Genomic DNA, 26687 nt, shown 5'->3' on the forward strand with positions numbered 1-26687 from the left:
GGCCGCTTACTAAGCAACTGGGCCAGGTCGAGCGCTAAGGCAGCTGTAGAAGTATCGGGCGAAAAAGCCCTTTTACAAATCCCCAACAATTCTATGGGGCAACTAACCTTCTTTCTTACACATTCTTCTTGCAGGTACTGTACCATCACCTGAATTACCTTTCTTTGCATTTCTACTGTATACTGACTATACGTGTCATATACTTCATCTGGCGGAATCGATGAATCCGAGATCCATCGAACCGCATCTTTAGTACAAATTCGTACTTCCTCAGGTGCCGATTTACGACACGGAAGGAACCGTTTCTGTACATATATTCTATCGTCTTCGTCGTCCTCATCTCGTGACTTTTCAAAGTCTTCCCTAAACTCGAACAATTTTTCAACATGCCCATATACTTTCTGCTCTGTGTCCCTCGAAAGTGCCAAAGCATTCAGATCTCTCACTCCTTGCGGGAGATCTGAATTTTGTAATCTACCCCACATCACACACAAATGAGTCCCCAAACCTTCGATAAAAACATTTTTCTCGGGAAAACTATTCAAATTAGATAATGTGGAAAAAACATTAACTTGATCACCTTTCTCCATGCAATGCTTAGCCCAGGCAAACAATTCCTGTTTCTTATCTGCAGAAACAGTATTACAGGTGACGATCTTTGATCCTGCACCTGGATCAACTTCAGTCAATACGGGGCCACTCGGGAGCAGAGGTGTAGGTAAATTTAATAAAGGTGCAACTATCGGTGCAGAAGGAAGGGGCAGTGCGATAGGTGGAGGAACGACAACTAGAGGACTAGGAACAATAGGTTGTACAGGGGGAACAGGAATGACAGCAGGAATGGGCAGAGCGCCCAAAATAGGAGCATACGGAGGTGGCGCTGAGGCATCAGGTCTGCGTTCGTTTAACAATTTCTCAATAAATTCCTCAGAAACATGGAAATCTTTAGAGGGGTAAATTTTCTGGATTCCGAGTGAAAAAGCTCTATCCTTATTTTTTACTGATTCTGAACGTTTTTCTTTATCATATAACAATGCTTTTTCGGCGTTTGTTTTATGACGACGTGCATGTTTATCCCTACTTTTAAGCTGCTGTAACGCTTCTTTTTTCCAATTCTGTAAAACATCAAAGGCTGCAGGTCTAGCCTTCTTTTTTAGCAAGATTGATTCTAAGTATTCAATACGGGGGATCTCAAAACTACCGTTGATTGGCCACTGAAATTCGGAGGCATGTCTGGTCTGTCTGTGCCAAATATCATTAAATACTATACTTCCAATGCCATACTTACAGTACATAGTACATGCCGGTGACCCCTCCTGTGGTGCCGGGCGGCTTAGTTCCAAGGATTGTCGATCGCTGCGAAACAGAGCCCTAAAGCAGCTAGACAATTTCCCAGGAATTTCACAAAAAATTGGTGTTACCTGGTCAATAATTGTGTCTGCAGATACAATACGCCAAATTCAAATTCTCAGGGTTAAATTAAGAGCCGGGTCACGACTGCACCTGACCAAACCTAAGGAGGACCGTACGGTTTATCAAAGAACTTACCTAACAAATTTTACCTTGTGTTTGGTGGTTTCGGCAAATCTGCCCGCCTCAAAAATGGACCCTCGTCAAGATGCCGTGTCAGACCACACGACTATCGTCCAGGGATCGGATCGTGCAGCGCTGCCGAGGTATCGCGTCTCGTTCGGTCGGGCCCGCAGAATCACACCGTCGGATCCCGGTTCGATAGTCTGCGTCAACCTTCAATGATCCGGCATCAATCTTGAGAGTCCCTATTCGGGCGCCAACTGTGAAAACAGAAAAAATTATATGAGGCCGGGGAGCCCAAAGGAAACACACCAACACAGGTTACAAAGAACATACAAAGTGCTTTATTCAAAAGCTACAACAGTTACCAAAAAGTCAATTGACAAACGGATAGCTATTCGGCTCTCAGAGTAACAGAACGAACTTCAACGAGAGTTCACTGCGTTAGTGAGAGAGACCGTACATTGGGATACTCGTGTTTTTATACTGTTTATCCAGCTCTGGCCAACCCCCTCGCGGGTTAACCATTCTTAGGACCAGGTCTAGGGTTTCTTGCCAGGTCAATCCCATAATGTATGCATTTTGATCAGTTTCGCTGATACAGTTGTTCATTTACACATAGGTCAGGGATAGGACAAGGTCTCAGTTCGCGACCCCAACAAGTGGCCTGCAGGCATATTATTTATTCATGTGTGCGGAGGTCACAACGGCCAGAATCTCACTCGGAATGTCATTCGGCCTCCATTTTGGTGTTCAGGGTGACTTCCACATTACAAGAGAACCTAAAATGGCGGCTAAATCCAAGATGGTGATTTACACAGTGCATTAAGGTCAAGACCTTGCCGCGGAATCTACTTACACAATGTTTTTAGACAACTTGGCGTAGGCCAACACACATTTAAATAATGCAATAGGAGGCATAATATTATTTCTATTCCAACACTATGTGTCTGGGCGTCCCTATCTCCAGAAGGGGCATGCAAAGCTGTGAGTGAGGAAGGATTCTTCCCGGAGTGTATGACACCCGCCCAGGGTCACCAGACCTTATTCTGCTCCGAAGAATAGCAAGAGCATGGGCAAGCAAAATGGAGGACAGTCAGGAAAAGAGTTTGCTGACACAGCGAGGGGGCCTGGCTGGGCTAGATGCTTGTATTAGTATGGATGTCTGTTTGTCCATAATATATGGACTATCTTCTAGAGAGAGGCGACACACAAGAGTAGGCATTGTGCTAATGTACGCACTGGGATTCAAAGGCAGATTTGGGGTATTATAAGCTAGGGATCGACTAGTGTTGGGTGTGTAACAGGCTCTAGAGAGTCCTCTGGCAATCCTAGTAGATAAAGAGGCTTAAAAGTCCTGCTGTGTCTACCTCAACATTCCTAGCACTTCATCTATGGCTCACCTACGATCTCTGACTCCCTGGCACCTACCACCTCTTCTCTCTTCCTTTCTGCACTTGCACGTTCTGAATACTCACAGGCATAGTAGGTTTGTCCCCCTCCCTCCTAAATATTGTGTTGTAATGTTGCAATGTATTTCCCACCTTTGCTCCCTCTTTGCCCTGTGGGTGCTTTAAACAGTATTTTCTTATTGTACATACGCCTAACAAGCAAAGAAAAATAAATAAATATGGCACCACAGGCCGGGCTGCCAAGTCAACTCTGTAGGCAGCCAAATCCACGAGCAGAACATGTGAAGGGTGAATATGTTTAGTATCAACAGGCAAGGGAGTGAGATGAACAGAATTAATAAAGCAGCTACATAATGTCTAGACATAGATGGAAAATAAACATTGTGGCATGTAAAGTGCTACATGCCATAGTAAGGCCATCTTTCAGCACAAAGGAGCAGGGAGGAAATCTGCCAGGCTGCAGGCCAGCAATGTCAACTCAAGTGCACCCAAAGTGCAGCATTGAAGGACCTCCCCGTCTCGAATGGCCACGAATAGCCAGTGCTATAGTAGGGATAAATGGGTGACCTTGGACACAGTTCCCAGTGAGAGTGGCTTTCAGGAGGTAGGTTCCCTGCTAAGGACAAAGCCCTGAGGCTGCCAACTGAGCAGTCATATGGCTCTGCCAGCAAACCTTTCAGGATTCCTGGACTGTTGTGGAGAATGGGCCCCTTTTAAGTGGCTGCATATAAACTACCACGTTCCGACCACTTCCTTCAGCGTCAGTTGCATAGTTAGGTGAACAGGGGTCAGTAAGGAGAATCCCAGCTTGCTTTGGGGAAAACAGCTCAGTTTACTGGAAAACCTACCCTTTCTACAGCACTTAGCAGTCTTCAGGCCAAGAATGTTGAAAATGAGCTTGAACACAAACACATTTCCCCAAACAATGCACCCAGAGGCAAGAGAAATAGTAATCTCATAGTTTATACACTAGGGAACCCTATAAAAGCAACAGGCTGGCTTACATTAAGACCTGTCACAACACAGATATGTTTACTGCAAAGTTGAACTCCAAGACCCTTTGTGAACAACAGGATCAATGCGGTATTGGGGAGTAGATAATCTGGGTAACACTTCAAAGGCACTTGCAAATCCCTGGTGGGATTACATTGAAACCTGTTAAAAGACTCATTAGTTTGCTCCAATGTTGACCAACCACCAATCAAAAAAATGTCCAGCAGCAAGTAGAAGTGTATTTTGGTTCAAGTATTCAAAATATTTCCAAAGCCCTTTTTCCTTTGAAGGGTTTTCAGAGAGGGCCGGGGGAGCATGCATTCCACTATGCTTGGTGTATATGGCAGTCGTCTGTGAATGATAGTCCTCCTTGCCATGGGGGTGGTCACTGATCATCTAAAGAAGCTAGTGGGATGATCAGTGGGGTCTCCTGTGGCAGAGCGTGCATAAGACTGATTATTTTGTGTGCACTCGCCTTCCCTAAAACATTGCTTGCCTTTAAACCTCAGAGGCACAAGGTGTGTGTAGTGGAAAGGGCATACATATACTTTACAGTGATGCACACATTAGGATATATCTCATTGAGAATGATAGCCCCCTCCCCTGGTGGAGGGGAATGGTGGCCATTAAGTGCCTGGAAGCCTTACTTAAGAGTCCTGAGAGATGTGATGGCCATTCTGGAGGGCTCAGGGCACCTAATGCCCAGAATGACCTCCCTCTCGATCTTATAATGCGTTTAGCTGCTGTCAAGGTGCAACACTGACCTCCTTAAGCAGAGTACCACTGGAAGAAAAATTAAGCACCCGTTCTAGCCTGCCACATAGACATAGCAATGCCTGTACGTGGATGGCAGGCAATACCTGCAGAAGAGGAGGCGAACGGGGAGAGTATTCTGAAAATGCCCACACCATGTGCCGTCAGCCACAACATACAAGCATGCATGACAAAAAGCCTGGGGCTGAGGCGGGACACAGTGGAAGAGCTGGTCAGTCCAGCCTTGGGAATGAAAACAGAGATGAGTGCCCAGAGGTACTTGTTTCTGATTGGCTGGGTTACCCTGAACGTTCTCAAAGTGATACTAATGAAGAGTAAAACCCACAGATGGGTATTTGTGTATGTACTCATTTAATGGTAATTGGTGTCCTCGTAGTAGAAATATTGAAGAGGAATGTGACAGAGAAATGTCCAAGAGAATAAGACAGACCCAGAAACGTAGACATCAAGGGTATCTGGTCATTGCATCGAAAGCCATACCATCGAATGCATTTGCATCAAATGTTTTACATCTAAACAATCTGCATTGAATACGTGTTTTTCGGAGGTAAAAGGTTAATTTTTGTTTAGTTGGTTTTTTTACAGGTAAAAACAGGGGTTTGTGGGGTACCTCCCGCCAATAAAAAAAGAAAAAAAGAATGCATTTGATGCAAATTTTTTAGATGGAAAAAATGTGATGCAAAGGCACCTCGATGCAAGGGATTCTCGATGCAATGATCATAAACCGACATCAAGGGTAGGTTTCACCATTACACTCAGTCAAGCCTAGGCCTGGCTATGGTTTGCTTCACCATTGAGTACCTTGGCTGGGGGCCAATGGGAGCTGTAGTCCAAAACAATCAGCGAGCCAAAGGTTGAAGGTCCCTTGGCTAGAGGGGTCTGCAGAATCATCTTCACTCTGATACTTGCAGCAGAGTCTTTTTACTGTGCCATTCCTCTCAAGGCTTACCTCCCTGCCACTATTTATTTATTACCATTTATAAAGCGCACAGCAGCCCTCAAGCATCGCTATGGACTTATCTGCTTGCCCCCACCATCTTCGCTTGTCTTCCTCGCCTCTCTTCAAAGGCTAAGAGCCCCCCTGCCCCTGCAGTTAAATGCAAAAGAACGCTGAAGTAAAATGGCCTGGCAGCTCATACTCTCGGGGGCTATGCGTTGAGCTAAAACAGCAAGTCGTCAAACGAAAAACCGCAATATGAAAGTGCGAGATGTCCCTTTAGGGGTCATTTCACCACAGGCTGTTTCAAAAAGGAACGGTGGCTTGCAGGCAGGCATTATTCATATCCTTGCTGTGAGGGATAGGCTGCACGGCAAGCCTTCCATTGTCATTCTCAAGTATGGCTGTAGACCCATACACAATACAGTCAAATGCCCCCATTACGGCATGGTGCAGTGCTATACAGCTATATGGCAACTCATCAAAGGGCACTGAGCGATCTTTGCAATTCCAGCCACACACTAACTTGATAGTCGCAGGGCTGCCTCTTCTGTCATACCAAAGCAGCACCCTCACATTCAGAAGAGGACCAGTGGTAGAAGTGTACCGGAAAAGGTAGTGGAACTGTGGTCTCGGCAGGGGAGAGGGTAGGTGGAAGCATAGGGCAACATGTGACAAGTGTTGCGGCCGGGGCATTCCAATAGTCTTGGTGACTTGTAAGGCTCCTATTACAACTTTACACTTGCACAAATCCTCTGTATACAATAGCGAATATGGTCGTAAAAAGCAGAGGAATGGTAAAGAGAAAAAAAGGAAAGTGGTGGAACACCGCTCCCGACAGTTCCCGCTCACTTCGATCACTAAAGAGGAGACTCCCTGTTTTGCATGGGGGAGCGCAGGGAATAACCGTCGCACCAATGAGCATCCATTAGTATGAATGCACTCCTGCAGCAGCAACAGGGCATCTGCCAATCAGCAGGTAGCACTACTGCACCACCACAGGCTTTGCAAGAAGTCATGGATATTTCCAGGGACTGGATAGCTCTTGGGTGTTCCCCTTCAAATCAATATGAGTGAAAAGCACAGATGTTGCCTGTGCAGACGGGTACTCTTCTGATCAATGGTTGCGCATGTGCAACCTCCAGGAGCCTAACTGCCCCAACCACAGTGGGTGCATTCAGGCCCTAGGCCCATACTGGTGAAAGTCTAGTGAGTAGACATGCTTATGAAAGTTCACATGCCGACTCCACTGAGGGCTCTACCACCACCCTTCCCCCCCACCCATGAAATGACAAAAGGAAGCACTTTGGAGACTATGGAAATATTTTGTACTCATAAGTTATTAAGTGACAGCGTATAGCCATTTATGGTTAAAGCAATAATGGCAGTCTAATAAATGCTGTGTGTAGGCAGGGCTCTGTCTTCTAAAGATGTTTAAGTCCAGAGAGTACAATCTGGAACCCTATCCTGTAAAAGACTGGAGTTCTTCCTAAATACCATCAGTGTGGCATGAACTGAAAAATAAAAGTCGACACCTTGTGTTTCAGCCTTCATCAGGACTAAACATGTTGTTTTTACTGGAAAACAATTTACTTCAGAAATGACTATGAGAAAAGCATTTGGCAACGTTTTTCCTAGCTGCACCACGGGAACAAAGAGCTGCCATGTTCGATGGCATTTACAAAGGTTGCATGTGATCAGCCATTACGAAGAATGTGGCACCACTGAATGACAACCACCAGACCCCTTTTCTTAGATAAAAGAAAAGATGCCTTCAGAAGAGATGGCAAACACATGCAGCACACAACCTTCTTTGTCCAGGACATCATCATGGTTAGTCTAAACGAAGGCGGTTTATGGATTGGGCAGTAACAAAAAAAAGACATTTCTCCCATGGCTAAAACACAAAGGGAGTAATTGTCAGTGGCCTGTTGTAAAAAGAGCCAGAGTGCAATTTACGGACGGGGACAAGCTCTGCATTAGTAAATTACGATCAATGTAATTTCCATGCTTTCGCAGCATGGAGTTTGGGGGCGGAGATGCTGGAACCCATAGGGATTCATGTTAGTGCATGGCGAGTGGAGGGTAATGATGGTAACGAGTCAGGGAAACACAGCACTGCCCAGAATGCAGTGCCTTGAGTACAGCCGGTACCAGAAACAATCAAATCTGCATGCAAAGTGTTGCACTCAAAGAACCTATTCCATTCAACCAATGTTTTTGGGTTCACAATTTCTTTATTTAAGATGAGTAGTTGACAGTTTCAGCCTCCGCACCAGGACCTCTACATCCCCCATCTTTATAACATAATATTCTGTCCCGGCATGCTCTGCTAATGTTAACAGAAAAGAGGGTACTGGTGCGTCCAGGATTGGCCCTGTTAGGTTTGAATTATTTAGAGCAAATACCTGGTCCAATCCTATTTAACCACATAGGTTATTACTTCTACATACAATTATATATAACAAAACGACACCTTATGAGTCCCAAATTTTAAAAACAGAAAAAATGATATTATTAAGAATACCATCATCGAGGACACAAAAAGATCAATGAATCACATTTCACATGTTGTAATTACAAAAAGGTATATACATATATTGTGGAAAAGAACAAAGAATTTACACACAGTGAAGCCCAACATAGGGGGGCGTATTAAATCAATAAACAATTACGCATTCTTGGAAATGAATATATAAATATAAAATAACTCAAATAAAAAATAAAAAAAGTTTTTTTTTTAGAAGGAGAAAATAGGAAACAGAACTAAACATGAAAGAAAATATATGTCATTTACATGCTCAGTTTCTCCATTAGGTCAAGACCAAATGTTTCTTCTTAAGGTTAAAATAGTATTTCTAACTAGGTTGTTACCTCACAACAAAGTAAGAGTCAAAAAAAGAACAAAACAATTTTGTATAAAAGCAAAATAAGTCCTTATGCTAAGTTAAGGTAGAGTCCCAAAGTAAGAATTGTTCTAAGTTGCCGCACATGCCCTCTATACATTTGCAATTCGCTACCAATTTAACCAGCTGCTTACTGACCTTAACTATATACAATACTTAAAAGTATGACTATATGCACGCTTCAGATTGATTGATAACTACACAACACACCTCCTTCCCTTCCATTGATGTTTGACACTCAACAGTTGGTTGCCACACCCTCCTTACTTCCTCATTTTTGCAATCCTCCCTTGCTCCAAACATCCCGCTCTGTAATCTGACAGCATTACCAAGATCCTCCATCACAATCTTTTTACCAGAAAAACTTGATTCACCTTTCTTCACATGTTTGGGTAGTTTGATCTTTAATTCAGTGCCAGGTACACAACAACTCCTTACACCCATTTATCCTGTCATAGCACACCTTGGATGCAATTCTGTGTTCCCTCATCCTCTCCTTCGCTGCCTTTAAATTGACCTCCCCAGCCATCCTGGACATACATGTGTATTGGGTTTCCTACACCTCAACAATTCAAATGGTGACCTCCTAGTGGTGTAATGCAATGAAATCCTGTATTGGAATACTCTTTCATTCAATGCTCAAAATACAATCGTGACCTACATGAATGGACATCCTTATATAATGGATTATTGTTCGGTTGAATTTTTCAACACAGCCATTAGTCATGGGGTGATATAGTGCAGTGGTCACATGTGTGATGCCACAATCATTAAAAACATGTCTCAAATTCTCTAGACACCATTTGTGGCTCGTTGTTCATGAGAACCCTGCAGGGAAACCCTTCCTTCCAAAATATAGACTCCAGTGCTCATATGAGGCTAGAAGATGATGTGCCCTTCAACACAAAGATAGATGGCCAGTTTGACAACAAATCGAACACAACTAGTATGTACATCTTCCACGCACCCCTGAAAAGTGGCCCTAACAAATCCACTGCCAACTCGTCCCACTGAATTCTCAGTGGCTCATGCGCGATCATCGAATGAGGATGGGATCCTTTTCCTTTCAAAGCTCCTCTCGAATATTAGCATTTACGCAACTTATCATCAACTGGTCCCGTGTGTGCTCCTCGCGACAATATTCAAAATCACACTTCAATGCGAAGCCTTGCAAAGCGATCGCAAATTCCTCAATCCTTACATTCTTTGATGTTCTTCTGTTGTCCTCCCTGAGTCTTCTTTTAACGTCATCTACTTGCCTTCCATCGCTGTCCCATGTGTCCTTCCCTAGGAACTTCCCTCCTTACTGATCCTGCAACCACGTTGGTCTCGACTTGTTTCCTTGGCTTGTCTCCCTAAAGTTCTTTGATGCACTTCTCTGTGTGCTCAACATCCTTGGTGATCTCTATCAGCCGATCTAGGGTGGGAAACTTTTGCTTCCACAGCTCTGTTCGAATGTTATAATTTGAGCACCTTATCATCAACTGGTCATGTATGTGCTCCTCATGACAATGTTCAAAATCACACTTCAACACTAAGGGGGTCATTACAAGTGTGGCGGTAAGGGTTTAACGGCGCTGGTAAAGGTGCCGGAGCCGTCAACCCCATACCGCCACATTGAAAGTTCTGCTTGCGGAACCCGCTAAGGCCGCCTGGTAAAACCAGGCGGCCTTAGCGGGTCTCGCGAACAGACCAGGGTGCTAACAACGGGCCCGTTATTAACAGGCCCGTTGTTAGCACCCTCCCCATTCCCATTGAGCCCTATGGGGGCTCGAATGGGAATGGGCATGGGTTCCTTGAATGAGGAATTATTGGGCCCTCCAAGGTCGGAATGGCCCGGTAATTCCTCATTCAAGGAGCCCGGACCCGGTATCCGGTATGGGGGTAGCCATGCCGCTAGTAGCGGTATGGTTACCTCCATACTCGGAATGACCCCCAAAGTCTTGCTGTCACAAATTCCTCAATCAATTCTCCCTGCCTGTGCTTCCTGGTGCTAAAATGGTCTTGTGCTAACATCGTATTTTCCTTCACTTCAAAGTGTTTGTCCATATTTGCTGTACTGTTCTCAAAGACATTCATGGCCCGTTGCCTCAGACCATCATTGGTTCAGGCAGCCTTTTGTAGATGTCCTGGCCCGGCAGTGAAACAGGAGAGCGTCTGTCCTCTCAACTGAATAATTGGGCCATACACTGCCAGTATGTATTTCATGAATCCTTCCTCCCAATCTTTCCACTTCACTGTGGGTTCACCTGTCACAGGAAGGAACAATGGCGGGCCAGGTATATTTGCCATGACCAACTGCAAATACATATGGGACCCAGGGCCACCTCGGACAGCGCTCCTCCCAACACCGAAAATCTTAGCCTGGGGCGGGTTTTGTTTTCGGCTTCATTTGTTGCCCTCTTTTTCCCTCTTTTCATTTATTTTCGCTATAGTGTGGTATCTTCACTGCACTGTGGGTGCCCTCCTTACACGTAGATACTCAGTTCTTGGCTGCCGCTGATTGACACTGGCATTTATCAGGATTCATTAAGCAGTTCTCTCAGGATAGCTTAATGATGGACGCATGCCACGGTGTTGCTTGTCAACTCCACCTCGTTGCTTGCCAACCTCGCACAGCGACAGGCGCATCAGCCTGTCGATAACCTCTTTAGCATCAGGTGACTGTCCTTGCGACTCGGCTACACACGGAGTGGCCATTGCTCGCACCTTGCCTGCTCATGCGCACATATAGACCTACATCCTGGGCTGGACTATAGAAAACTCTGAAGATTTTCTGGTAGGCCTCTGCCGCCTGGGCTTCTTTTGTGTGGTAATTATTTCCACATTTTCTCATAGGAAAAAGGTTGGGCTTGCTGAAAATATGCAAAATGGGGCCACTTTGAAAAATATTTCCATGGCCTCTTTTGGTTCCCATTCCACCCCTGCCTACCTCCCCAAAATCCATGTTATGACCTTGTGCCTCGACAGCTTCCCTTTAACTGGTGGGGCTCCAGTCAAGCGTACAACGCGTTTCCACTCCGGATCTCTGTGTTGCTCGCTGTTACTGCAAATGCGGGCTCAAGGCTGCGCAAATGACGCCAGGACGTTTTCAGCTCATCGCCTATTTGTTGCACTCAAAGAACATACTCCATTTAACCAATGTTTCCCTTTCAATGAAATTCTATGGAAAAAAACGGCCTTTGCCTTTTGCAAAATACATTTGTAAAAAAGCTGACTTGTCAAAGCATTAATCCGTGCACAGCGCCACCAGGCTCGAACTGGTCTATAGGGAAATATGGCAAGGCCGGAACCAAAAATGCAAAATGGCAGTGTTGGCCAGTTTTTTGGATGAAATTGGCCCACCTTTTTGGCCAATGTGTGCCAGTTTGATGAGCTACTTCACTGTGCGGCTAGCAGTTTTGACCATTGTTGCTGAATAAATGTTCTCTAAATTGCACAATTTACATCACATTTCATCACAGCACCCATCCACATGCCTACTCGACATGGGAAGCTAAAAGGGGCTTGACCATCCCCACCTGATTATAAATATAGCCTGTCTGTCTAAGTTATCCATATTTAGCATTTTTCCTAATTGTGTAGGGTAGCCTCACCTTGCTTGTAGCCCATTTGTGTTAGTCAGCCATATCTCGCACTCACCCTGTTTTGTGAAAAACCTCACCCCTCCTATTAACTAATATCATATTAGTTAACATGCAGTTAGCCCAATTGCGCCAGCTAGCCAAATTCTGCTTTTAGCCTAATTGTTCCAGGCAGAAATGCTCTGCTGTTAGCCCAATTGTGTCATGTAGCTATATTCTGCTTTTAGCCTAATTGTGTCAGGTAGCCGCACTCTGCATTTACAATTGCAAGGACCATGCATGCATTTAGATACATTTGTGAAAATTAGCCACGCATCACACTTAGATAGATGGTGAAGTTTAGCCATGCAGCACATTTAGATAGCCCTGTGAAGATTGGTCATGCAGCACTTTTAGATACATTTCTGAACATTAGTCATGCGTTACATTTAGATACATTTGTGAAAATTAGCCATGCATCACACTTAGATAGATTGTGAAGTTTAGCCAGGCAGCACATTTAGATAGATCTGTGAGGATTAGCTATGCAGCACATTTAGATAGATTGTGAAGTTTAGCCAGGCAGCACATTTAGATAGACCTGTGAAGATTAGCCATGCAGCCCCTTAGATACATTTGTGAAGATTAGCCAGGCGTCGTATTTAGATACAATTGTGAAAATTAGCCACGTGTCACACTTAGATAGATTGTGAAGTGTAGCCATGCAGCACATTTTCATAGCCCTGTGAAGATTAGCCATGCAGCACTTTTAGATACATTTGTGAAGATTAGCCATGCCTCACATTTAGATAGATTTGTTGGAGATTAGGCACGCGTCACACTTAGAAAGACTGTGAAATTAACCAAGTGTATCACTATACAGAATTGTGTAGATTAGCTACATAGAAGAACTTGGAGAGTAGCCAATATACTAACCACCCTGCTCCTGCTTCCTACAAAACACCACCAAACACTATACACGCCCACTGCGCTAGCCAAACTATACACTAACACACACCCAACACAAGGGGTCATCTTTGACTTCATAATTTCCTTCTCCGCCCACATCTCTGACGTCTCTAAAAAGTGAAACTTCCTACTGCACCTCCTCAGAGGTACTCTGCCTTTCCTCTCCTTTCCCCAGAAGCTCACCGTCTCTCGAGCCCTGGTTCTCTCTAGGTTGGGCTATTGTAACAGCCTCTTTCTAAATCTACCTGCCTCTACTCTCTGCCCTTTACAACTAATCCAGAACAGGACTGCGAGACTTGTCCTTGGCCTCAAGCCCTGGGATGGTATCTCTCCAGCTCGGAAATCCCTTCGTTGGCTCCCAGTGGATGCAAGGATTAAATTCAAAATCCTCTGCATTGTCCACAAGGCTTTCTTGGGCCTGGGTCCAAAATACTTTCAACTATCCCTAAATATATACCTCCCCTCTCGAGCTCTTCGCTCCTCTACCTAAAGAAACAAGCTGGGGGTAGATCACTGTCTTCGGCTGGAGCCTCCCTTTGGAACAGCCTCCTTGCCACTCTGAAACTTGAGGAGAACCATCTCCGGTTCCGTAAGCACCTCAAGACCTTCCTCTTTGCTTCTGCCTTTGCCCCCCACCCCCATCCCCTGCTGATCTGTTTCCCTCTCTCGGCACTGTGCACCTGGCCACCCTCTGTCCTCTGGGCCCAGGTACCTGCTCACCCTGCCACCCTCCTGCACTGCCTTCGGGCCACCCCTTTACTCTGGGGTCTGTATCTGTACCTATAAAGTCCCCCACCCCCTTTCTTTTCTTCTGCACTTATCAGACATACCCTGTCTGCACTTATCAGACATACCGTGGCTGCTTAACCCAGCACTTGCTGGCTGCAGTTCCACTGTTCATTGCTTTTATTATTTATTTATTTATTTAAATTATCTCTTGTTATTTATCTGATTCTCCTGTGCTCCAAACTTTCCACTTCTCCCTACCTCCATGCACTTTTCCCCTTTTCCTTTTCCCATGCACTTGCGCATTCTCAATGTCACTGGGCCTATTAAGTTTATTGTTTTGTTTTCCCCTGTTCCTCTTCCTTGACTTGTCGTGCTCTGAAACACTTGTGTATGAGCGTGATATAAAAATGATATCAATTCAATTCAATACAAGTAACACAAACTTACAACATCAAAACTGGATACTGATCATTACCCATACGGATTCAACAAGCCAGTTTGCAGAAGTTGAAATACCATCCAATCGACATAAAATACCACACAGGCACACTCCGACATAACAAACAATCACATAGAAACAACCCAGGCATTGGACCATACCCATACAGATACAACAAGCCAGTGCGCACAACCTGAAATACCATGTATTCTACAAATAAAACACACAGACACAATCCAACATAACTTTCACATAGAAACAACTCAAGCATTGAATCTTACCCGTGCGGATACAATAAGCCAGTGCACACGCCCTACCATCTTCAAGCCAACACACACAGGTATCAGTGTCTCCTGGTTCTGAACCTGTCCTGTCACTCTTCCCTCACTAACCAACCCCGTCCGCTTTCTTGCAGAGCCACGTGAGCGCCTGGAGACTGCCCTTGGGTGGTAGCGGTGCACAGTATAAATTAACATAACATAACATCAAAAAAACTCCCCCTTGGGCACTATTCAAACAGTCTGTTGCCAAAGGAATGAATTGCCATTTGCAACTGTGGGCCACTTTGTCATTGGTACTGGAGACAATTGTATTCCCCAGTCCGACCCTGAGCCCCACTGGCTCCCCTTAGGCATGTGGTTACCCATCTCCATCCCCCGCTCCACCCTAATCCCTTGAACATTCTTCAAACCAATGCCTTCGTTTTTTGCTGATTTTTCCCCCCTCTTTAGTTTGACAGGCTCGATGCTGTGCACTCTTTCTTTGGAGCCTCTATTATGACTCAGAATATAGGCCTGTCATGTTGGACTTTGATAGTTTTCCCATCTTTCGTGTTCTTCTCAGGCTGCCTCCTAGATAAACAAGATTCCCAGTGCAGCTTCCATCCTCCTATATTTCCATATTTAAAAGGGCCAGAGATCAAAGGCAGCCCCACTCAAGCAACACACAAATGTAAATAAGGCCTTTTAAGTTCCATTGCAGTTTCCATTTGCTTCATTGCATCTAAAAAAAAGTGTTTGCCTTCTTTGATCTCTACCAATAAAGCCAGATTTTGTAATTCTTGATGAAAATCTGCCTCTGTGCAGACAATCGGCATAGCACAAAATGATGAGCATCGCCCCCGCCTCAGTCGAGCTTTCCAAATATTCTGCAAGGCGTTTCACCCTTTAATGCAATCGATGCACCGGGGAGAATGCCTCAACCCTTGTGTAGCGTACCCTCTTAGTCGGTGTCAACCTGATTCGCAGTTATTGAAACTAATTTATGCACTCTAGTTTTGATCAGGGCTAATTGCAAGCACTAGACAAGCTATGCCGGGGTAAAAATGTCAAGTTACAAGCTACTAGCCAGCCATTAAAAGTCAATCGCCACCTCGTTCCTACACATACACAGAGCATGCCATTTCTTACTCGCCAAGAGAAGATCGTCACTAGCCAATGGCTGGTGGTGAGTGCACATTTTGTGCCCTGAGTGCTATGCGCAGGAAGTTAAAATGTAATCTCGACATGCGCCTTTCAGAAAATCATGCACACACAAGAAATCGCACGAGAAGGGAGTTTTTTGTAGAACTTTCCTCCAAAATGTGCATAACTTTTAAACCCAACAAGTCTGTATCGAAACATGCCCTGCAAAGCACAGTCTCAATATGAGACCTTTTAAAGGTACTACATTATGCTTTTATGCCGTCTACTTGGGGAAGTGCCTGTTCCAGCAGTCTGGGAACATAATGCTGCCACACGTGCATAAGTGCCAAGGATGAGTATGCGCATCCTTTTTACATAGACATGCATAATAGCCTGGCAGTTAGTAATTCAGTGAAATGGAGCAAATGAAAATGTTTTACTGCCAGCCTGAAAAAAACATATGATGGATGATGTCTGCCCTCCGAAGAAAGTAGGGGCAAGCCGTCCTCCCACTTTTGCTGTTGACTTGTGGCCGGCGACTACCTACTTCCCCTGCACTAGCAAACAGTAAGCATGACCCAACATGCTCCTTCCAGCCCTGTTTCTCTCTACTTCCTGGGACTACTGTTTTTGCTGTTCCCTTAAGACCCAATAAAATAGGCCTGGACCACCATCTCCCAATTATCATTGGGCATGTTTGGCAAGCATCGAAGATCAATAGGAAAATGAATTTAAAATTGCAATGTCAAAGATTCAGAATAGCCTGGGAAGTGGAATGTAAGGCTATGCATAGTCCCATTCTTCTGTTTCTAAATATCTTATGTTTTCGTCTGATGCAGGATAAAGTTGTTCCTTTTCACTCATTTGGTTTCTTCTGTTACTTCTATTCTCTTGGGTGTTTTCTTACTTTGTATTATAATAAGAATCAGAAATTATGCTGGTGTTTTCTTCTCCCATTCAATGTCCTTTAATAATCGTAAGGAAAGATGGCAGAACTTTCTGGAACATTGTTTTACGGGAATTGATATAGAACATAGATCGTGCAAGTCACACTTTGCTGTGCTGGAAATCAGTTTTAGGAAAGGTATAAATGACTGAGTGAGAGTCCTGACTCTCCAGCAGCCCTACCTGCTTCTCAGGGTCACTGGCTAGGCCGCTTCTGGAAAGTTGGGCATTGACAAGGGGAGGGGAGACACTGTGATGGACAGGGCACTCACTATAGACCTTTTGATCTGCGTGATGACACAGGGATCAGGATCAAATCTGGACTCTGACTTCCGTTTTTGCTTCCGACGCACGATAACCTTGTCACCCATTTGCAGTGTCGACCACTTTGCTCCCCTCTTCTCATCAGCATACCTTTTCACCTCCTGTGTCTTTGTTGCATCCTCATTCTGGTGCACCTTCAGATCTGTTTCTCGGAAGTCCCATCTTGGGGCAATCTCTTCTTCACTTTCCTCTGAAACACCAGTTCCATGTGGTGAGGTCCGATAATCCCGGAGCATGCTACACAGTGCCTGGTTCAGCAACCTCTGACTCAATGCATTCTGTTGCAGCACCTTTTTCAAACTTACCATAACCTTTTCTGTCATCCCGTTGGCTTGTGGCCACAGGGGTGGAATTTTTCTATGACGTATGCCCATGTGGCTCATGGATCAGGCAAACTCCCAACTGCTGAACGGAGGCCCGTTGTCTGACTTAAGCATCTCAGGAATGCCCCACGCTGAGAATATGACGTCCAACTCAGGGATGACAGTGCTGGCTGCGGTGGATGGGATCATTTGTACCAGAGGGAATCGAGAGAATTCGTTCATGATCACCATCCAGTATTTCCCTCCACCAAACGGTCCAAAGAATTTGATCGCAACACTTGTCCATGGTGCCTCGGGCAGCTCAGACATCCTGAGTGGTTCTTGATTACTGGGCTTCGACGTGCACTGACATAAATGGCATCCTGTCCCTGTGTCTTCCACCATGCAGTGAATCCCTGAGAACCACATTGTGTTTCTTATCTGACGCTTGGTGGCCACCATGTCATGATGCCCTTCATACTTGCTGTCGGAAGCCTGTGGGTATAATGCTCCGCCTTCCACACATCACAAGACCCTCCTCAGTAACTGACAACTCATCTTTCACTTACTTGAAAGTCAGCATTTCTTGCCTCACAGCCTCTCTGTCTGTGTGTGTGTGTTTTAACTCGATGTCTCTCCATCATCGTGACATAATGAGTTATTTCACTTTCTGCACCATACGTTCATGGTGTGGTCTCTCACCTTGCTCATCGTGAGTGGCTTTGGTGGTCCCTTCTGAGCGAGGAAGCTTATGTATTCCTCCGCCCTAGACGAGCCACGGTCGTGTTTCATAAGCAGGTGCCTTCACATAAAATCCGCCAGATTGTATTCCTTGTCCGGCTTGTGCATGATGGTGAAGTTGAAATCTTGCAGTCTTAGTCCCCACCTTTCAATCCTCTGAGACATTTTGCACTGCAGATTTCCGTAGATTGTGACCAATCCCTGATGGTCGGTCACCACCGTGATCGTTTTTCCCATGAGGAACATCTGGAAGTGCTCACATGCCCAGACGACTGCCAGCCCCTCCTTTTCCAGCTCAAGTATTTCTTTTCGGTGTCTGTCAGACTCTTGGACGAATAGGCGACGATGGCCCTTGAACTGTCTCTGCCAGGTTTATGCTGTGTTAGAATGGCGCGCAAGCCGACCGCGCTTGGTCCACTGTCAGCTCAGTGCATTTTGCCGGGTCGAAATAGGCCATACACTCAGCCGTTCCAATGTCTCTCTTGATCTGGCTGAATTCACTCTCGCAGGCTTGGTCCCACTGAAAAGTGTTCCCCCTGCTTGGTGAGTTCTCTTAGCGGTGCACTAGTGGTGGTGAAGTCTCTCAGATACCTTCTGCAGTAGCTTGCCATCCCCAGAAATGACCTTATGTCGCTCACATCTTGCAGGTCAGGGCTCATTCCTTCTTGCAAGAACACGTGTCCAAAGAATTTGAGATTCCTTTTGTGAAAAGCACACTTCTCGGCATTCAGCATCAGCCCCGTCTGGAAGAGACTAGGCATACCTGGTGTAGTGCCTTGTCATGTTGTTCAAGGTTTGCTCTGAAAACCAAGATGGTGTCTCTATAGTTGAAACTGTTCTTTATATGCCGAATGACCCTCCGGATGCTCTCTTGGAAAATCTCAGCAGCTGACGATATCCAAAAACATAACCTCATATCAGAATAGGCCTTTGTGCATTGGAAATGTGGTGATGTACTGCAACTGCTCATCTAGCGGGATCTGGTGATACCCCTTGTAGAGGTCAAGTTTTGTGAATACCGTGGCTCCATTTAGCATGCCGATCATGTCGTCCAAATGCATGCTGGGTTGTCTCTCTCATTGAATTGCTTTGTTAGCCTGGCGCATGTCCACACAGAGTCTTTTTCAAATGACCCTTGCTTGGGTACCGCCACCACATGTGAGACCCACGGAGTGGGGCCAGGAGCTTGTTCTATGATGTCTCCCTCGGCAGACTCTGGATCTCTTTCTCTACTTGCGGATGCAGGTGGATGTGTTTCCGATATGGTTGTTGCACCACTAGGGGTATTGAGTCGTCTATGTGTAAGGTGATGGGGTCCCCTTTCAAGCACTGCAGTCCTTTGACTAATTCTGGGAATCGTTGCACCACTGACACTTTGTGCTGCATGGAGTATGTCACGGCTGCAATCTTCATTTCAAGGGCCATTGGTCGACCTAACAGATTACTTCCCTGCACTTCCCCTTGAAGAACGTGCAGCTCTGCCATGGCTCTTCTCCTTTCGTAATTAAGGAGCGTCGAGAACTTTCCATGATTCCAAACTGGACCTTTAGCGGCCCACTGGAATATCTTGAGCTCCGAGGGTTCCAACTCTGGTGGGTGTTCCATTTTGCGAAATTCAGATATGCACACGATGTTTAGTGTGGCTCCCGTGTCAATGTCAAAATTGGCGGAGTGCTAACCCTCTTGAATGTCGATTTCTCAGCTTGGGTCAGTGACTACGTCGCTCATCATGTATGCATATTCATGTGGGTCTCTCTCTTTCGCTCTGGTGGTGGAAATGGCGACCGTCCAGTGATTTGCTGAGCGTGACTGACCAGGTCTGTTCTCGCGTTGGTGTCTCTTCTGGGCCCTTGGGTATGTGAATGATACTCCCTTCTCACCCTGCTGGGGTCACTTCCTTGCACCCTGTTTGGCAGTGTGTTGCATACCCTCGCCATTTGGTTTTCACGTCCATAATTGGTGAACTTCTGTCCAAACTCAGGGCACGGTATTCCTTCTTCATGGGGAAAAGGCAGACCACACCTGCAACACTTTCCAGTGGTGCCATACTTTCTTTTAGAAGTGTGAACGCTGACACCACTTCTCCCGCCTTCACTGATGTAGTACGCTTGCTCTTTCACCTGTCCCTTGCCAGTCTCTATCTGCGTAGCTTGTGAGTCTGCTCTCGCTTCCGTCTGTACCATCGGGAGAATGGTGGCCAGAGGGACCGATTCCCAGAGTAGTTTCTTTCTGAAAGTGGATGACAAACACCCTCCAAGGATCCTGAGTTGAATGGCGTCCTCATTCGAGAATTTGTGAAAGTCGCAGTGAGCCGCTAACTTGCGCAGTCGAGTCACGAAGGCATCCATGAACTCACCAGTCATTTGATAGGCTGTGTTGAAAGTGTGTCTTTCGTGGTCTATGTTGCGCTGGGGGTCGAAGTACATACACAACGACTCTATAAGTCCTTCATACGTCTTGACCTCTTCAGGCAGGAACGTGGGGATGAGATCTTCAACTTTGTCCCCAACAAGGTTTATGAGCAGTGTTCTGGCAAACTTGTCAGGGGCCTTTTCAGCATACACGGCCATGTAGTTTTCAGATCTCCATAGCCATCTCTCCAATCTTTGTCCTAGGGCTTGTTGATCGCCCATGTCAAATGGGCCTGGTCGCCGGAAGGCAGCGGCACTGGGCCCTTTATCCTCGGAAGCGTCACTTGCCTGCCTCTGGCTGTCCCTCTCTCCAAACCTAGGCATCGTGCAGGGTGTTCACCAGGGTTCAGTCTTTCTTGTCTCTTCACGCCTGCACTACAACCACACACTTTGCACGGTTCCATGAATCAGAGTTTGTGCCGGCAGTGCAAAGTCACTTTTTTAACAGTGCAAAGTCACTTTGAATCGCGCAATAAATTCCATGAATCGGGCCCCTAGACTTTAGTGGAGTCGTGGGCATGCCAGAGTGGTGTCCGTAGTCAACACTTTTCCAAAACAGACTTGCAAAGCTGTACTTTATTCAATATTCATAATTTAGACTATCCAAATACTCACAGATTAAGGATAAGTTGGTTTTGCTGTACTTAATGTAAGATTGGCAGTGTTCTACGATTTTCCTTGATAGAGTACAGGGGACCACAGTACATATTGAACACTACCTCTGTACGGTACGCGTTCTATGCTGGCAAAGCCAAACTCATACAAACATACCAAAATCTAGGGCAGAATTGGTATTTCATCTTAATGGCGTTTTCTATGGTCCAACGTAAAGGTTCTGCCACCTTTCCACAGTCAAACCATTAGCATAGGTTCAACTATATATATATATATATATATATATATATATATATATATATATATATATATATATATATATATATATATATATATACTGTATACATATCTTTCTGTGGATGCTGCCACAATAGCTGGTGCTATTATTACCCAATTGTATTGCACTCAATGACCATTTATAACCCTGCAAGGATGGATGTCCAAATCAGTCCTGCTGGGATTCAAACCTGTGACTGCAGGCTGCTGACCCGCTCCTCGAGGAGAGTGCTTAAACTTGCTGTGCTACCTGATGGCTAAATGCATAATCACACACATTGTCGCATGTGCCTAGTTAGCAGTGCTGTTGTTCCATTGCATGCATTCAGCATGTGGACTTCTCCCTCCGGTATTAACGTGTTAAATTTGGGCATGGACGATTCCCTGCCCGTTTAGGGTTCAAAGCACAGAAGTGCTTTGTTGGTAGGCAGTATGCAGAGGCAAGACATTGCTCCATTCATTGCATTGGGCTAAAATTAGACCCGTTTTCTCCATCAAGCCGAGGACTTTCGTTAGTCACTTGGCAAGCTTCCTGGATTTTAAAGATGTTGTGTGCCTTCCAAGGCTAAGTGCGACTAATTGGAGAAGGGGTTGGCACTCTCTGGCTGCCACAGACCCACTCATTCAAGGATAAAAGCAGCACTTTTGTCCAGAGGTTTTCTAATTACTTGACCTATAATGTCGCTCAGTGACGACTTACACCCAAACCAGATGACCTAAAATGGCCGCTGCCTGCAGCCTGGCTGCGTGAGGAGTGGCGGTCCAGCGCTGCAGACGTGCCCAGCCTGTAAAAAGAAAGCAATTCATGATTCGCAGAGAAGAAAGTCTAGGCATGTTTTGCGGCTCTTGTATCAGAACGTGGGTCTTAAGAAAATATGAATAGCTCCCTGAAGATCTGTGTTGCAAAAGAAATGTTTTACGGATTTGTAATTTACAGCCTTGGCGAATTATTTAGATACAGGAAATGGAAAATACACCAATACATTTGGAAGACTGCCACGCTACCAATGGGCATGCGCCAGGTATTCCCCCATTGACAATACACCAGGGGCCTGATTTACCAAGTGTGTTTCAATGGGTTTGTGCTATTGTAAAACGCTTTTGTAAAATAGGCCCCATGTCTTTGCAATTTGAAAATATTATTTTTCATTTAGAAAAAGGACCTGCGCAAGTGCCTTTTCGCTGAATTTTAACAGTATTTATAATGTTGACATGCACAATGGAAATCACCGGGATTCCTTTTGGAGGCCATTGGCCGTCACTTGCATGGCATCTGAAGGTGACGACGGAAAAAGAGCTGCCAAAATGGAGGAGGCACCCCGATAACCAGGGCAGGGGCCTCACTCCTCTTCTCTCCCCCCTGGGTAAGGGGGAGGTGGAAGCTCAAAGTGCGCCAAAGCACTCGGAAAGCCCGCGAAGGGCAAAAAAAGAAAGGGGCGGGGCAAGCCCCATATAAGTGGCGGGCATCCTGCTGGAAAGGACTTGCAGCTTTCAGCAGAAGGACACCCGCCGCTGTGGAAAAGGATTTCATTTTGTTTCGTTTCTTTTGGAAGATGATCTCGCTTGGAGGTTTCGTGGGTGCTGCACATGGTGTGGAGGCTTTGTTGTGAGGACAGCGTCAAGCGGAGGAGATCAGGAACAGCGGAGCGGAGACGCGAGTACCGAAGCTGTCAGAGCAGTGAAGGAGCCGTGCCATGACAAAGGAAGTCGCCAGAGCAATGAGGGAGCCGGGCCGGGGGAGACGCCAGAGTTACGAGGGAATACGCCGGAGCAGCGAGGGAGGCGTTGCGCGTCAGGAGAAAGAGGAGCAGCTGCATGCAATCGGAAGCAGCAGGGAGGAGGAGTAGAGGATCAGACAGGCGGCAACACACGGCGCGAAAAGAAAGGTTCTTTTTATCCGGGGTCCTCCGGTGACTGGGTCAGCTGCACAAAGCGGGCTGCCTAAAAGAAACAAGCCGGGGGGAGGCCGGAAAAAGATACATGCTGTTATAAATACCGGGCCTGCTTGGGTGAACAAATACATCCCCTACTGTGACTGGTGTCAGCTGCGCAAAGCGGGCTGCCTAAGGGAATCAAGCCGGGGGAGGCCAAAATACGGGACATACTGTTAAAGATACCGGCCTGCCTGGGTGAACGAAAACGTCCCCTTCTGTGACTGAGGTCAGCGGCTCAAAGCGGGCAGCCTAAGGGAAAGAAGCCGGGGAAAGGTCAGGATACGTTTAATACTGTTAAAGATAACGGGCCTGCCTGGGTGAACAAATACTTCCCCCTTACTTGATTATGTAGAGCTGCGCAAAGCAGGCTCATCTGGGAGAACTGTGCCGGAAGGGATTACTTTACATTTGTTGCAATACCAGGCCTGTCCTGTTCTAAACAACAATCTGGCCTGATGAAGCAGCCCGTGCCCTTCTGGGGGCCTCTGGGACTGGCGTAAACTGCGCTAAGCGGGCGCACCTGGTGAAGCGCTATGAGGGACCAGCTGTAAGAATTTGGACTGCATTGTGAGCTGAGAGGATGGAAGCACAGAGCCAAGGTGCTAAGGGGTCTGTCTGCCCTTGGAAGGACCTGGAGGCTTTCCTCACCATGGCACGGATGGCGGCTAACAAACATGGCACAAGCTGGATGGAGCTGGTGGCATCTGAAATGGGAGTTGAGGTTGCTGGGCGCAACCAGATGGATGAATCACCTCTGTTATTCCCCTCCACTTCCAATGAGGAGGTTTGGGTGGAGATCCATGCCCTGGAAGAGGGTGAAGAGGAGGAAGAAGAAGAGATTGAGGAAGAAGAGCAAGTTGCCAAAAAGAAGATGGTCATGACAGAGAAAGCAAAGGCCAGCAAGCAGCAGGCGGAAGCTGCCAGAAGACACAAAGCGGCTGGTGCTAAAGGAAAGGGGAGGGCGCAGGTGGTTGTAGCTGCAACGGCGCCTCTACCTGCTGAGGCTCAGAGGAATCATGGCGGCGCTCCCAACACTGCTGCAGCCAACTCGGCGGTAGCAGCAGAGGGCACCACAACCTTGGAGATGGTAAAAGGTATGTTCATGCAGTGTATGCAAGCATGAGGAAATGGGAGTAATGGGCAAATGTTATGTAATAATATTAATGCATTTAACCAGTTTGGTAGAAATGCAGAGGCAGTTCATCTCCAAGGGGAGGCCCTGGCATCAAGAGAGGTGGGCCCCTGTTAAGGATTTCAATCAGGCGACATGCATACCTTGGACTCGGCCTAGTATGTAGCGCCCATACTAGGCTGAGACCAAGTGAGGTGCTTTTCTCCTTATTTATGTGGATTCAGTTTTGAGATGATACACCACTCATATCACACCCCCTTTTCAAATACCCCCGGTGACAATGGACCATGAACCAGGCTGGTTGGTCAAATGCAATATTTATTTATTTAAAATTCAAAAGAAATCACACACTTTTTAATATGGGGCAGCAATCACCAATGGGGTGATGAATGACAATGCAAATGTGAGCAATGCACTGGGTTTGACTTTTTAATGGAGCATACACAGCAGAGCAGAATGGGAGCACGTTTTGATTTAGGAAAGATAGCACCCAAGTTAGAATTTCCACCTGCAATGTTCCCTCAACCCACTAATAATCAATTCTGACCTTCCCTCCCCAAAAAAAAGAGGAAACAGATTTTAAACCCCTTGCAATGTGGTGAAATGACACTCGGAACTGGGTAAATCAATAATGAATGTGTGTTATACCTTAGAGCAGATACAATTCTTTACTAACGCAACAATGCAAAGATATGAACAATCACAAAGAATGGGTTACCAAGAGCATACAGTTCAGAAATAAGTGGAAAGTTTAAACAGAATTGCAGTCAAATAACGCGTTTAAAATTTACAATTTATGCGATTCCCGCCTAAAATTACCCAAACGGTTTTTAATATAAACAGTGAAATACACTGATTAGTAGTGTGGATTATATGTTGGGGAATAGATATAGATCACAGGTACCAAATAGAATTGAAAGTAAGTCTCTAGCTGGTAGATTGAAAGAGTTATGCAATCTAGAAGGAGGCGAGCTTTGAGTAAAATGAAGGGTGAAATTGGAAAGGAAATCAGTTTGTGAAAAGAACAGTTTACTTTAACTAGATTTAAGGACTAAGAAAAAAGAACGCCACCTGTGAATTCTCTAGGTTAAGCTGCAGATGTAACCCTTCACGAAGTGTACAGCTTCTCTTTAAGGAAAATTACTTTATTTAATCAAAATATCGCTAATGACATATGCTCTATATAAGACAGAAATGAAAAGAAAAGTAGCGCTAATGCTTGGAGGTTAATGACAAATTGCACAGAGAATTCTGACAGTTGGACAAGTTATCAGTATAAGGATAGGATGACTTATAGAGGGGAATAAGGACAAGGCAAGGTATACTTTAGATTTCTATGTGTTGATGAAATACTCACAATCCACTTTTCAGTTTTGGGCTTTTTGGACAGTCAACAGGGTCTGGTCACTACACGGCAGGGCACCTGGCAAACAGCTGTGCGGTTCTGGTCACTGGCTGGCAAGGATTGGACAGGCCATTCTGGATACTAAAGGTCATCAGGGTAGTAGGATGGCAGCAGCATGCAGTGAGTGGCAACAAGCCAGGCTGGATCAGGATGCCAAAAGTTACCACAGCTTGCCCCTTGTTAATAGGAGATTTAGTGTTTTTTTTAAGATTTGAGGGTTTTGCAGTGGACCCTGGAGCAGGATCAGCAATGCTTTGGCCTTGTAGTTGGAATCTGGATCTGGAAGATGATGGGAACAGGAACGCAGCGCAGGAAATCAGGAAGAGTGTGTGTGTAGAGTCTTGTCATGGACCCTTATTTATAGTGCTTAATGACATCATCAAAGTATAGGTTTGGCAGGGTTAACTAAAACTTGAATTGGACAGGGGTACTAATCTTCGCCTCGCTCTCAACTGGTTGAATCTCCAAGGGAATGTTATTAGATTTATGATGCAAGTTTTTCAATGTCTAAAAACTCCCACAATTACTTTACTTAAAATCCGATTTTGCCAAAAACATACATTTATACAATTGCAATCGCTTTGCAAATTGTATACGCAGGTTACACATTTTGTGCAGTACATGTCAGTCCAATGCTCCAGTCTGTGGGACCTTGTTCCACCCTTCTGCTACATTTTGGTAATTTTGAGCATGAAAGATTCGGCCTAAAATTCCATAACTTTATACACAGATGTGAATTACCCCAAGGGATGTATGTACAAAAGTTTATGTTTGCAACATTGATACTTTTTGATTTATCCTCAATACTTTGACCTTTCTGTACCCAAGGTGTCAGTGACTTCTATCGCGTCTCAAAAGAAAGCACAAAAATATCACTTTTAAACTGCAAAATGTTTACAATTTTTCAAAGTCTTGCTGCAGAGATAGAAGTCTTTAAAGTTTAT

This window comes from Ambystoma mexicanum, chromosome 4p (assembly GCF_040938575.1).
Source record: "Ambystoma mexicanum isolate Mex_15411 chromosome 4p, UKY_AmexF1_1, whole genome shotgun sequence".
Taxonomy (NCBI): Eukaryota; Metazoa; Chordata; class Amphibia; order Caudata; family Ambystomatidae; genus Ambystoma; species Ambystoma mexicanum.